This window comes from Capra hircus, chromosome 23 (genome assembly GCF_001704415.2).
Source record: "Capra hircus breed San Clemente chromosome 23, ASM170441v1, whole genome shotgun sequence".
Taxonomy (NCBI): Eukaryota; Metazoa; Chordata; class Mammalia; order Artiodactyla; family Bovidae; genus Capra; species Capra hircus.
In genome coordinates, this window is record NC_030830.1 from 27,065,154 (window position 1) to 27,078,136 (window position 12,983).

Below are 12,983 nucleotides of genomic sequence, written 5' to 3' on the forward strand. Positions count from 1 at the left end.
GGGATTATGAAAAAAGTGAGGTGCTTATCTAAAAGCCCAAATTACCTAATTTGAATTGTTGTTTAATATAATTTATTGAGAAACTATATTATCAGGACTTTCTATGAGCAAGACACCAATGGGAGACACTGAGGATAGGAAGATGGTGACGATTCTGCTTTTTGTCTCAAGGAGAAAGGAAAAAGACTGATATATATATATATATATATATATATATATACACACACACACACATACATAGGCCAGTGACAGAGTTCAGGAAGGGTTATAATTGCAATAACTCAAGCTGATGAGGAACTGAAGAAAGACTGAAATGCAGTCATTAGTAATATGCATTTCTTAAAATCTATAAAAGGTTTGATGATTTACTATAGGAATACAGAGAAAGCAGTGGTGAATCATGCCTGAGCCAGAAAGCCTTGGAAAATTTCTATGCAAAGAACACATTTGAATCAGGGCTTAAGTGGTGACACAGATTTGATCAAATCAGAGGGGCAGGATTTTAGGTAGGAGAAATTGCATCAGCCATGGTGCTGTGACATGGATGTGTCACAATAACTAAAGAGCCGGTGGGACTGGCAACGAGGACCTCTAGGTGACTTCTGAGCAGGTGTGATGGATGCTAAGGAATGGATTATAAAAATATTCTGATACACTGGGATACACTGGGTTTGAGGGAGACCAGAAGCAGGAATAAGTGTTAGAAGCCATTGTCCTGGTGAGAAATTATGGGGAGTGGAATAGGCCAGTAGCAGTGAAAAGAGAGGGCAGAGGAAATGAGAGTCTAAGAGGACATTAACATTTTCTAGCTTTAGTGGCAAATAAATTATGATCATTTATATGCTATGGAGAGCTCAGAAGACGGAACTTTTTTTTTAATGGAGTAGAGATAAAAATTTTTAAAGGCAGGAGTGTCAAATGCTGCAGTAGGATGAAGATTAAGTAGTTACCATTTAGGGTGACTATAAACACTTTTCACTTTTATGGGAAAACATAAGCCGCTGATTCCTGTTCCTATCACTGTTGTTCCCCTAGTCAATCTGGAACCATGAAATAATATTTAGTGCTAAACTGCCTATGCAGAATTGGAAAAGAATGTTTAGTTGATTGCTGTATGCCATGTCAACTGATTAGCTTCTCTTCTGTGTGGATCAGCTGCTGGGGACGCTGGTTGCTCACAGGAGCAGCTGTTGTCACTGATTCTGCCCCAAGCAGTAGGTGAGCCGGAGTCAGATTGTGCTGCAGAGGTGAAGGAGAAGGGAGATGGAATTTGTAAGGGAGACACATTTCTACCTCTACTCCATAAGGTTTTTTTTTTTTTTTTTTCCTGGACCTGAAAATTAAACTGACATAAGACAGATTAACATGAGAGAAGCTAACAAATGTATGTGGTTTATGTGATGCAGGAGATTTCTTAAGGCAAAAAGGACCCAAAGAAATGATGAAACCTAAATATTCTTTTTACTAGGTTGAGCAAAGACAATTATGGAAAAGTAATTAAAATTTAAGGGGAGGCTAAAGGAAGATGAAAATTCTTTTAAGTAGGTCTGTTTGTACAGAATTCTCTTGGCTTTGACGCCCATGGAAGAATGTTCTCTTGGTACAGTTCAGTTTAGTTCAGTTGTTCAGTCACGTCTGACTCTTTGTGACCCCATGGACTGCAGCATACCAGGCTTCCCTGTCCATCACCAACTCCCAGAGCTTACTCAAACTCATGTCCATAGGGTCAGTGATGCCATCCAGCTATCTCATCCTCTGTCGTCCCCTTCTTTCGCCTTGAATCTTTCCAAGCCTCAGGGTCTTTTTCAATGAGTCGGTTCTTGGTACAGAGAAGGCATCTTTCACAGACATGTTTTATCTCCTGTTTTTAGAAAGAAGAGGAGAGATTAGAATGGCCTTCTCTTATCTGCTATTTTTTAAAGTGCCTTTCAGTTCAGTTCAGTTCAGTTGCTCAGTTGTGTCTGACTCTTTGCGACCCTGTGGACTGCAGCATGCCAGGCCTCCCTATCTATCACCAACTCCCAGAACTTGCTCAAACTTATGTCCACTGAGTCCATGATACCCTCCAACCATCTCATCCTCTGTCGTCCTCTTCTCCTCCTGCCTTCAAACTTTCCCAGCATCAGGGTCTTCTCCAATAAGTGAGTTCTGTGCATCAGATGGCTAAAGTATTAGAGTTTCAGCTTCAGCATCAGTCCTTCCAATGTATATTCAGGATTGATTTCATTTACAATGGACTGGTTGGATCTCCTTGCAGTCCAAGGGACTCTCAAGATTCTTCTCTAACACCACAGTTCAAAAGCATCAATTCTTCAGCACTCAGCTTTCTTTACAGTCCAATTCTAACATCCATACATGACTACTGGAGAAACCATAGCTTTGACTTGATGGACCTTTGTTGGCAAAGAATGTCTCTGCTTTTGAATATGCTGTCTAGGTTGGTCATAACTTTTCTTCCAAGGACCAAGTGTCTTTTAATTTCATGGCTGCAATCACCATCTGCAGTGATTTTGGAGCCCCTCCCCCCAAAAAAATAAGTCTGTCACTGTTTCCATTGCTTTCCCATCTATTTGCCTTGAAGTGATGGGACCAGATGCCATGATCTTAGTTTTCTGAATGTTGAGCTTTAAGCCAGTTTTTCACTCTCCTCTTTCACTTTCATCAAGAGGCTTTTTAGTTCCTCTTCACTTTCTGCCATAAGGGTAGTGTCATTTGCATATCTGAGGTTATTGATATTTCTCCCGGCAATCTTGATTCCAGCTTGTGCTTCTTCCAGCCCAGCATTTCTCATGATGTACTCTGCATATAAGCTGAATAAGCAGGGTGACAATATACAGCCTTGACATACTCCTTTTCCTATTTGGAACCAGTCTGTTGGTCCATGTCCCATTCTAACTGTTGCTTCCTAACCTGAATGCAGATTTCTCAGGAGGCAGGTAAGGTGGTCTGGTATTCCCATCTCTAGAAGAATTTTCCAGTTTGTTTTGATCCTCACAGTCAAAGGCTTTGGCATAGTCAATAAAGCAGACGCAGATGTTTTTCTGGAACTCTCTTGCCTTTTCCATGATCCAACAGATGTTGGTAATTTGATCTCTGGTTCCTCTGCCTCTTCTAAATCCAGCTGGAACATCTGGAAGTTCACGGTTCACGTACTATTGAAACCTGGCTTGGAGAATTTTGAGCATTACTTTGCTAGCCTGTGAGATGAGTGCAATTGTGTGGTAGTTTGAGCATTCTTTGGCATTGCCTTTCTTTGGGATTGGAATGAAAACTGACCTTTTCCAGTCCTGTGGCCACTGCTGAGTTTTCCAAGTTTGTTGGCATATTGAGTGCAGCATTTCCACAGCCTCATCATTTAGGATTTGAAATAGCTCAATTGGAATTCCATACCTCCACTCGCTTTGTTCCTTTAACTCAAAATAATCCTTATGCCAAAGTGACATATTTGAGGGCAGCATATTCTGCCCTGCTGCATCCCATTCAGTAGAGTCATCACCTATGAAATAAATGAGGAACAACAGTGAACCTGAAAACCCAGGAGGGTTTTCCTCTTGCTGTTCTGTGAGGTTCATTATAGTTTGTATTCAGTTAAGAGAGTTGATAGTCAAGTTATATTTGGTTATTTCATTTCAAATCTTGTATTTCTGCACCTTCTCTCTAATGTTCTGTACTCTTAAACACTTTAAAATTATGTAATCCAGGGTGAAAGACTGGAAAAAAATTGTTAAATTTAACTCTGTTCACATTATAAAAATTCTGGGGAAATTGCATGGATGTGTTTGTAATGTATCCCGTAATATCATGTATTATATTGTTATGGCTGAAGAATGTTGTAAATACTTATCTTCCTGCAATGCGGGATACCCAGGTTTGATCCCTGGGTCAGCAAGATCCTCTGGAGAAGGGAAAGGCTTCCTAATCCCATGGACAGAGGAGCCTGGTGGGCTACAGTCCATAGGGTTGCAAACAGTCATGCTTGACTGAGTGTCTAACATTTAATCAGAAAGATCAAAATAGAGAATCACCTGGAAAAAAAGTCCCGTGTTTGAGAAAATTTAAAAGGTAGTTGTGGGGCTACCATCTTATTGGTACTCTCTGTTGGGCTGAACGGTGGGAACTAAAAGACCACGCAGTGAATCTCATGATTTTTTTCAAGGAGTGGACTTGGAGGAGGTGGAGGGTTGGAACTAGATTACATTCCTTTCTCAAGAAATAAATCAGAGGCGAACGAAAACAAACAAGCTAACAAACTTCAGCAGGTTTACGACCCAGTCTGCTGTAGAGTCAGAAAATTGTATTTATTGTCTTTGTAAATAATTATTTACTGTTGTCTAGAATAGCCTTTTATTCCTGCCTTTGCCGAGTGTGTTTTGTGTGCTACGAGTGATCATCTGTGCTTCCATAACCACCCTTCCTCTAACCTCCAGGTGCTGGCCTCTTCCCATGTTTCTTGAAAAGTCAAAGGTGTGAGTCTTGTTAAACAAATTTTATTTTTCTTTCTTCCTAAAGACATTTATAAATACATGCATTGTTCTGCTCTGAATTATCTTGGTCTCCCAACAAGGTGAAAGTAGACATTTAATTATTTTTTTTCCCAGCCCCTGGTATTTGTTCTTATTGCTCATAGCAATATTTTAGCTCACTTTAATTTACTGTACTAGTGTTCTTAATCCCCCAAAGTCACAATTCTATTCAGGAAGACAAAAAATATAAAGTGATAAGATGTCTCATTATCGCAAAATACAAGAAAAATGAAACTGTCATTGCCCAGTTTCTCTCGAAAGGAGAGCCTGGGGCAAAGATAAAAGTGATAACACAGCAGTTTTGAAGGTGAAACCCAGTCCAGCATAGCATGAGTAAGGAGAGCGGAGTGAGGGAATGGTAGGGGTGAACCAGCAGGAGTGCATGGCCAGGCTGGGGACCACTTCATGGCAGGCTGCACCTAGGCGTACCAGCTTAGCATGGACATTGCTGGCCACAGGGACAGCTCTGAAGGGTGACAATGAGTAACAGATTGTGACTCTGGGCATTGAAAGGAAGGAGGAAGGAGCAGGAACCTATTTATGTAGCTCTCTCATTTTTGAGCTTCCCCAGTGTCTCAGCTGTAAAGAGTCTGCCTGAAATGCAGAAAGTGCAGGTTCGACCCCTGGGTTGGGAAGATCTTCTCGAGGAAGGTACGGCAGCTGATACCAGTTTTCTTGCCTGAAGGATACCATGGACAGAGGAGCCTGGTGGGCTACTGTCACAGAGAGCTGGACGTGACCGAGGACACATGCTCTAATTTATTGCTTTCCATAAGTAAATGTTTACTGTTTGTGGGAGTCAACTACTGCATATTCTGGGAGGCATCATTTGGCTTTTACTGTCCTGTCCTATGATATGATGCTTCATCTAAATTTAGATGTAGAAGAAAGCAAAAACTCTGACCAGGCAGCAGATTGGCTTGGCTGTGCACAATCAAGGATTCAGAGCATGGCATTCTCAGGGCAAGTGACTGGTTGGCCTCCGGCAAAGACCCCAAAGTTCCATTTAGTACGGCAGCTGTGCAAGTGAGCCAGTATCCAGGTGACTGCTGGCATCAAGGGAATCTGAGATTTGTGTCTCATAAAATACGCTGGATCTTTAAAAATAACAACTAAGCAATCCATAGAGATGTGTAAGAGAGATTTATCAGGAATTCTGTCAAATGTAGGTGAATGCAAAAAAATGATGGTTTGAAGTTGAGTAGCTTCTCTTACAATCACGCTCTGAAGATTTTGTGCAGCATGACACTTTGCAATGTTATGTGGATCCCTTTTTCTTCATTGACATGCATGTCACAGGCTCTGCAATGAACATAGTGAGGAATCTGGTGCCTCAAGCAATGCACTGACCACACACTGGGAGAAAAATCAGAGCCATATAAGGAAATCCAGCAGAGCTTCTGGAACTCAGTTGCAAATTTCTCAGGAAATAATGTATATGATTAATGCTATTGTATTTTTTCTTATTAAGATTAACAATCAGCTTAGTTTAGACTTGAGATTTTGTGATATGTTCGCTAAAGCCAGATTTATTTTTAATTTTTTAAAAAATTTATTTATTTTTTACTTTACAATATTGTATTGGTTTTGCCATATATCAACATGAATCCACCACTGGTGTACACGTGTTCCCAATCCTGAACCCCTCTCCCACCTCCCTCCCTGTACCATTCCTCTGGGTTATCCCACTGCACCAGCCCCAAGCATCCTGTATCCTGCATCAAACCTAGACTGGCAATTTGTTTCTTATATGAGATTATACATGTTTCAATGCCATTCTCCCAAATCATCCCACCCTCTCCCTCTCCCACAGAGTCCAAAAGACTGTTCTATACATCTGTGTCTCTTTTGCTGTCTCGCATACAGGGTTACCATTACCAACTTTCTAAATTCCATATATATGCGTTAGTATACTGTATTGGTGTTTTTCTTTCTGGCTTACTTCACTCTGTATAATCGGCTCCAGTTTCATCCACCTCATTAGAACTGATTCAAATGTATTCTTTTTAATGGCTGAGTAATACTCCATTGTGTATATGTACCACAGCTTTCTTATCCATTCATCTGCTGATGGACATCTAGGTTGCTTCCATGTCCTGGCTATTATAAACAGTGCTGCGATGAACACTGGGGTACATGTGTCTCTTTCAATTCTGGTTTCCTCGCTGTGTATGCCCAGCAGTGGGATTGCTGGGTCATAAGGCAGTTCTGTTTCCAGTTTTTAAAGGAATCTCCACACTGTTCTCCGTAGTGGCTGTACTAGTTTGCATTCCCACCAACAGTGTAAGAGGGTTCCCTTTTCTCCACATCCTGTCCAGCATTTATTGCTTGTAGACTTTTGGATGGCAGCCATTCTGACTGGTGTGAAATGGTACCTCATTGTGGTCTTGATTTGCATTTCTCTGATAATGAGTGATGTTGAGCACCTTTTCATGTGTTTGTTAGCCATCTGTATGTCTTTGGAGAAATGTCTATTTAGTTCTTTGGCCCATTTTTGATTGGGTCATTTATTTTTCTGGTATTGAGCTGCAGGAGTTGATCGTATATTTTTGAGATTAGTTGTTTGTCAGTGGCTTCATTTGCTATTATTTTCTCCCATTCCGAAGGCTGTCTTTTCACCTTGCTTATAGTTTCCTTTGTTGTGCTGAAGCTCTTAATTTTAATTAGGTCCCATTTGTTTATTTTTGCTTTTATTTACAATATTCTGGGAGGTGGGTCATAGAGGATCCTGCTGTGATTTATGTCAGAAAGTGTTTTGCCTATGTTCTCCTCTAGGAGTTTTATAGTTTCTGGTCTTACATTTAGATGGAACAAAATAGAAAGCCCAGAGATAAATCCACACACCTATGGACACCTTATCTTTGACAAAGGAGGCAAGAATATACAATGGATTAAAGATAATCTCTTTAACAAGTGGTGCTGGGAAAATTGGTCAACCACTTGCAAAAGAATGAAACTAGATCACTTTCTAACACCATACACAAAAATAAACCCAGATTTAAAATTACTATCCTGGCTGTTGCTGCTTATTGGAAAATGTCCTTCAAGCACAGAGTAGTGTGTAATTCAAGGACTCATTCTTCCAGCTATTTTGTTTTAACTAGCAGAGTTCAGTTGTAGAAGAAAGAAACAGTGACATCCTACTCATGAAGTAAGATTTTTTCCCCCTCTGTTTTACTGTTAAAGATGTCACAGGCAAGTTATGAGATCTGCAAGGAACTCTGGCTTACCTAGAGTATGAAAAAGTAGAAAATTATGTTTTCTCCTGACTTCACGCCATTAGACTCTCATGGGGCAAGAATGCAGAGAAAGATTCTGGAGATCCCATGCTAATTTTTTATATATAAACAAAAGCAGATCCAGCCCCAATTCATCTCACTGAAGAGAGATAGCAACAGAGCATCAAGGCCATTGCAAATAAATACCCTCTATTCTCCCATGGACATGAATTGATGGTACATTTACTTAAAGTCTGACTTGCCTAACAAAGTTATTTTGGGGGCTACTTTTGATGAATAAAAATTGTCACCACTTATTGCATGCTTTCTTATTTGCCAGACAGTGTTCTAAGTGTTTTTAAAAATCCTTTTAATCTTTCTAACAACCATAAGGGGAAAGTTACCCTCATTATATGGAGAAGGAGATAGAATTACAGAACTGATATATGTAACCTGCCTAGGGTCACATAGGCAGCAAATAAAATGGGAGAGCTGGAAATGAGCAGTCTAGAGCATGCAGATTCTTCTTAGCTAAAAATGATTATTGCCTCACCCCTAACACCAGTGATGTATGTGTGTAATATGAATATAAGCATGTATAGAATTTCTTATTTCCCTTATTTGCTCAATAACAAATATGGAAACTATTTTCTAAATATATTTCATTTTTATCTGCTTTGTCAGAGAATACATTCAAATAAGAAAGGGAATCTAGGAAGACCCTGAAATTATCCTTCCCTCACCTCTCATAAGCTTTATATCAAACACACAAAGGAGCCTACTTCCTTGTCCTTCATAAATGTGCTCAGGTTTATGAAACTTGAAAAGTGACAGATTGTTTATTAAGTCACTTAATCACTAACACGTCTCATCTCTTTCTCAAATAGTGAGCTATTACTCCAGCTGCTAAGAAAGTTAATATGCTCATAACTAAGTGATTGAGGAGGGCTGTAATACATCTGTAACTGTCTCATAATGCAAGGTAAATAAGCTGGAAATTATCTCCTGACACTCTTAAGGCTGCCAGGAGACAGAAAGTTTCTCCCCCTGGTTCCACCGGATTTGTTTCATGTAAATTTTTGCTGGCCCTTGCCAGGGAATACAAATTTAGAGGGCAAAGAGTTTGAAGGCTTCAGAACACTTTGCTTTTAGGATTCTGCCCCTAGAACAACTCCAAGTTTAAAACGGGTAACGCTTTCAATTTAATATTTAAGATGTGCACAAATTGACAATAGTTTTCCTTTTGTCTCCTCCATGAGGCATTAGGGATCTTTTCCAGGTCACATCTAATTTTTAGACCAGCGTGAGGGCATCAAGAAGCAAACTGTTGATAGTCAAAGTTATAAAGATACAGTCTTAAGGTGCTTACTTTACTTGGCTCAGGTTTAAACTCCCTTTTTTATGCTTTTCCTCTGGATGCTTTTATTCTTATCTCCAGCCTAATTTAGCACAGGGTTCATGCTCGGTGTGTCTGCAGTTTGTTTAGCATACGTTTCTTGGAATTGCCCATGCTTATGCACAACTATATAATGGGCTTGTGTGTGTGTATTAGTCCTTCAGTCGTGTCCAACTCTGAGACCCCATGGACTGTAGCCAGCCAGGCTCTCTGTCCATGGTGTTCTCCAGGCAAGAATATTGGAGTGGGTTGCCATTCCCTTCTCCAGAGGATCTTTCTGACCCAGGAATTGAACTGAGGTCTCCTGCATTGCAGGCAGATTCTTTATTGTCTGAGCCACCAGGGAAGCCCATAGGATGGGCTTACTGCCAATTACCAGCATAGGTGGTCCCTGCTGAGGGTCAATTATCTCATATCAGGTTGACAATACACAGAACTGCAGTTCAGTTGGACAATATCAGAATCAACCTTTTTTTTTTTCTTTTTGATTGACAGATCCTGCCTCAGGTTTATTTGTCAAATAGCACAGGAGGACACCAGTCCCCTGTAGACAGCAGCCCAGGGGTCACACCACTCTTCTGTCCTCACATTGGCAGATGAAGGCCTGTACTCTGGAGGCTTTGTGGGTGCTTGGGCACCTTTGAGAGCCTGGGCCTGAGCTGGAGTCGGAGTTGCAGCTGCACCTGCAGTTGTGACCTTGGCCTTGGTTTCAGTCTTGGCCTGGGATTTTGGCTAGCAGAGCCTGAGACCCTTGGCGATGCAGGCATGAGCGGATTTTCTGTGCTTAGGGCGAGCAGTGTAGGCAAGTCACCTTAGCTTGTGGCTGCCACCCTTTGGGATCTTGGGCTTGACCTCCTTAGGCTTCACGAGAGCCTTGACAGCCTCAATGCGTGCATTCATGGCTTTGGCGTTATTGGCCTGTGTCTGCTTCAGGCCCTTCTCATGCTTCTCGGTAAAGCACGTTCCTTGAGAACTTATAGTCCATCCCCTTAAAAGACTCGTATCATCGCGATCAGGGTCATAACTTTTTAAAATTTTTATTTATTTATTTGGCTGTGCCAGTTCTTAGTTGTGGCAAGCAGGCCGTTTAGTCTTTGTTGCATCATGTGGGGGATCTTTAGTTATGGCATTCAGGATCTAGCTCCCTGGCCAGGGATCGAACCCTGGCCCCTTGCACTGGGAGTACGGAGCTTTAGCCACTGGACCGCAAGGGAAATCCTGATTGGGATTTTTTGATGCTGTTTCTGTGTCATTTTCAGGACTGGTTGTGCATGTGTGGTTCTTGGACTTGGCCATGTCTACACCTGGAGGATGAGAGTGGAGAATTAGAGCTAGGGGCTCACTGGGCTGGGCCTTACCTCTCCACCCTGGTCGGGGCTCCAGATCCTGAAGCTCCTGGGACCTGAAGGGAAAGAGTCAAACTAAGTGTTTCTTCTTTTACATTTTTTTCACAGAAGCAATTGTTGCTCTCATCAACACATAGGAGACCACAAATGTGGTCTAGTCGTGACATGTCCATTCTTAGTGATGGGACCTTTCCTAGCTACTGTGTTCCTAAGTTCTGGTTCAGAATAGGAGCTCAGCTACATAATACACCTGAAGTAAAACAAGCCATTCTGCCAACTTTAACTGAGCAGTTGCTTTGTGCCAGGGGCTATGCTAGGTGGCTTAGATACTGCTAGTACTTGGAGAAATACAAGTAACTTCTTTCAGTCCTCAAAGAAGGCACTGAGGTCTTAGAATTGACCCCCTCAGCAGGTGGGAGTGCCAGTTTTGGCTTAACTGCATTGCTGACATCTTAAATATCCAAAGGACTTTTGAATTTTTGCATTCGCTTTGATAGCCAATGCATTTAACTTTAAAATATCTAACTTATTCCTCTAAATATTTAATATTGATCATATAATTAATAAGCACTAATATTTTATAAAGTCAGATCTCCTAAGAATTTAAACATTGCAAACTGAACTAGCCGATTTCTTTTAAACTTGTCATAACATTGAGTCTCACATGCCAACTTCTGTTTTCAGCAACATGCACTCAGATAAGATGAAGAAAGATGATGACAATAGTTACACAATTTATTTCTGTTTGTAGACTTGACTTTTATAAATGCTCATACTAAATTTGATTGATTCCTCATATCAATTTATTTTGTGTTTTAGAGTAGCAGAATTATTTATTTTTGTGATTTCAAAAGAAAATGATTATTGCTTTTCATTCATCAAGTTTACAGTATCCAGACTGAGTCACTGACTGCCTCACTGGCCTCCTCCTCATAGCAACAGTTCACTGGTTATGTCAACGGGACTCTTTGGTCTGTGCTTTCCCTTGAAACCCTTGCCTCCTTCATTCCCTCCAATCAAGTGTCAGGACATATAGTTATTAAAAGTAAGAGACTTAATTCCTGGTATGTATAAGGGAAGAGATGTTCCTTCTTCCTTTTTCTCAGAACATTTTTTTTTTTTTTTGGTAAACCTGTAAATTGCTTCTCTGCATCTTTGAGATGTGTGCACATCTTTTTAAAAAGATCCTGCTGTGCTACTGACCCAGCTTTAGGTTCATTTACCAGATGTTCAGCAATGCCAATCTACTGATCCAGATTGTGGTGAAGGAAATTGCTGCATTTATTGCAGGGTACCAAGCAGCAAGAATGGGCCTTTCATGCTCAAAAGACCCGAATTCCTCAATGGCTTTCAGGAAGGGATTTTTAAAGACAGAGGAAGAGAGTTAGACATGGTGCATGATCAGCTTATGCACAGTTTTCTGACTGGTTGATGGTGAGGTAACTGGATGATGTTTTGGGAATTTCAGTCATCAACGTTCTGGTTCCAACTGGTCTGGCGTCTTTATGCTGGTGGTCACAGGCAGTTAACTTCTCCACCTGGTAGGGGTTTTTAGTATCTGCAAAACCACTCAAAGATATGACTCAGGATATTATCTACAGCCCTTGAAAAGGAACTAAAGGTCCTTGAGTTTGTTTTATGACTAAGCTATTATTGTTTTGTCTTGCTTGACTGCTTTCTCTCTTTTTTTTTTTTCCCCTGTATTTTCTTGCTTCTCTGATTAACTTCATTATTTGGAACTAGAGGAAGGCCTAGGAGGCAAAAGCTTTTCTATAAACAAGAGTTGAGGGACATAGAGGCTTTTCCCCAGGAAGGCCCTGAAGAGTCCTGCTTTGTTTCCATTGCGAGTTTTGCAAGTAGGAACATCTATCTGAAGGATCTGAAAGTCATCACATCAAGGAAGACAGAGTTCTGAGACTCCTCCTATATCCTCACTTGGCTGCCTTGTGAATAAGCTCTTTCTTGGCTGTAAACCTCTGCGTCTCAGCACTTGCCTTGCTATGCATTGGGCAAATGGATCTGGTTCAATAACAATATCTGCCAGGTTGGATGCTGCTCAATTCGCAAATCATTGAATGGAGCTAATAAGATCTTTAAAATTTACACAGTTGATTTTTTTTTTTTTTGAACAACATGGAGAAGCACTGTTCAAATCTATCTTGAGGAAAGGACTCCTTGTCCCCCTACCAGGAACATAGTTATATGAGAGCCTCCAGCGGCTCACAATTTTAAGGTCTCCTTCAGCATTTGGACCATGATCACACTTTTTAGGAGAGGCAGGGGACAGCTCCTTGCTAATGATAAGCAAGGAGGTGGTAACAGCTTCATCATTTCTTCCAGTGAAAAACTTCTCTAACATGCAGTTTCTGCTCCAGAACTCTGAGTGGGTTGGGGACTTTAGGCATTGAAGTCTGATGGCTCCTCCTGCCAGGAAATTCCTTCCTTCTCTCCTGCCCTTGAATAACTCATAGGCCTTTGAGCTCTTAGATCAAGCATCACC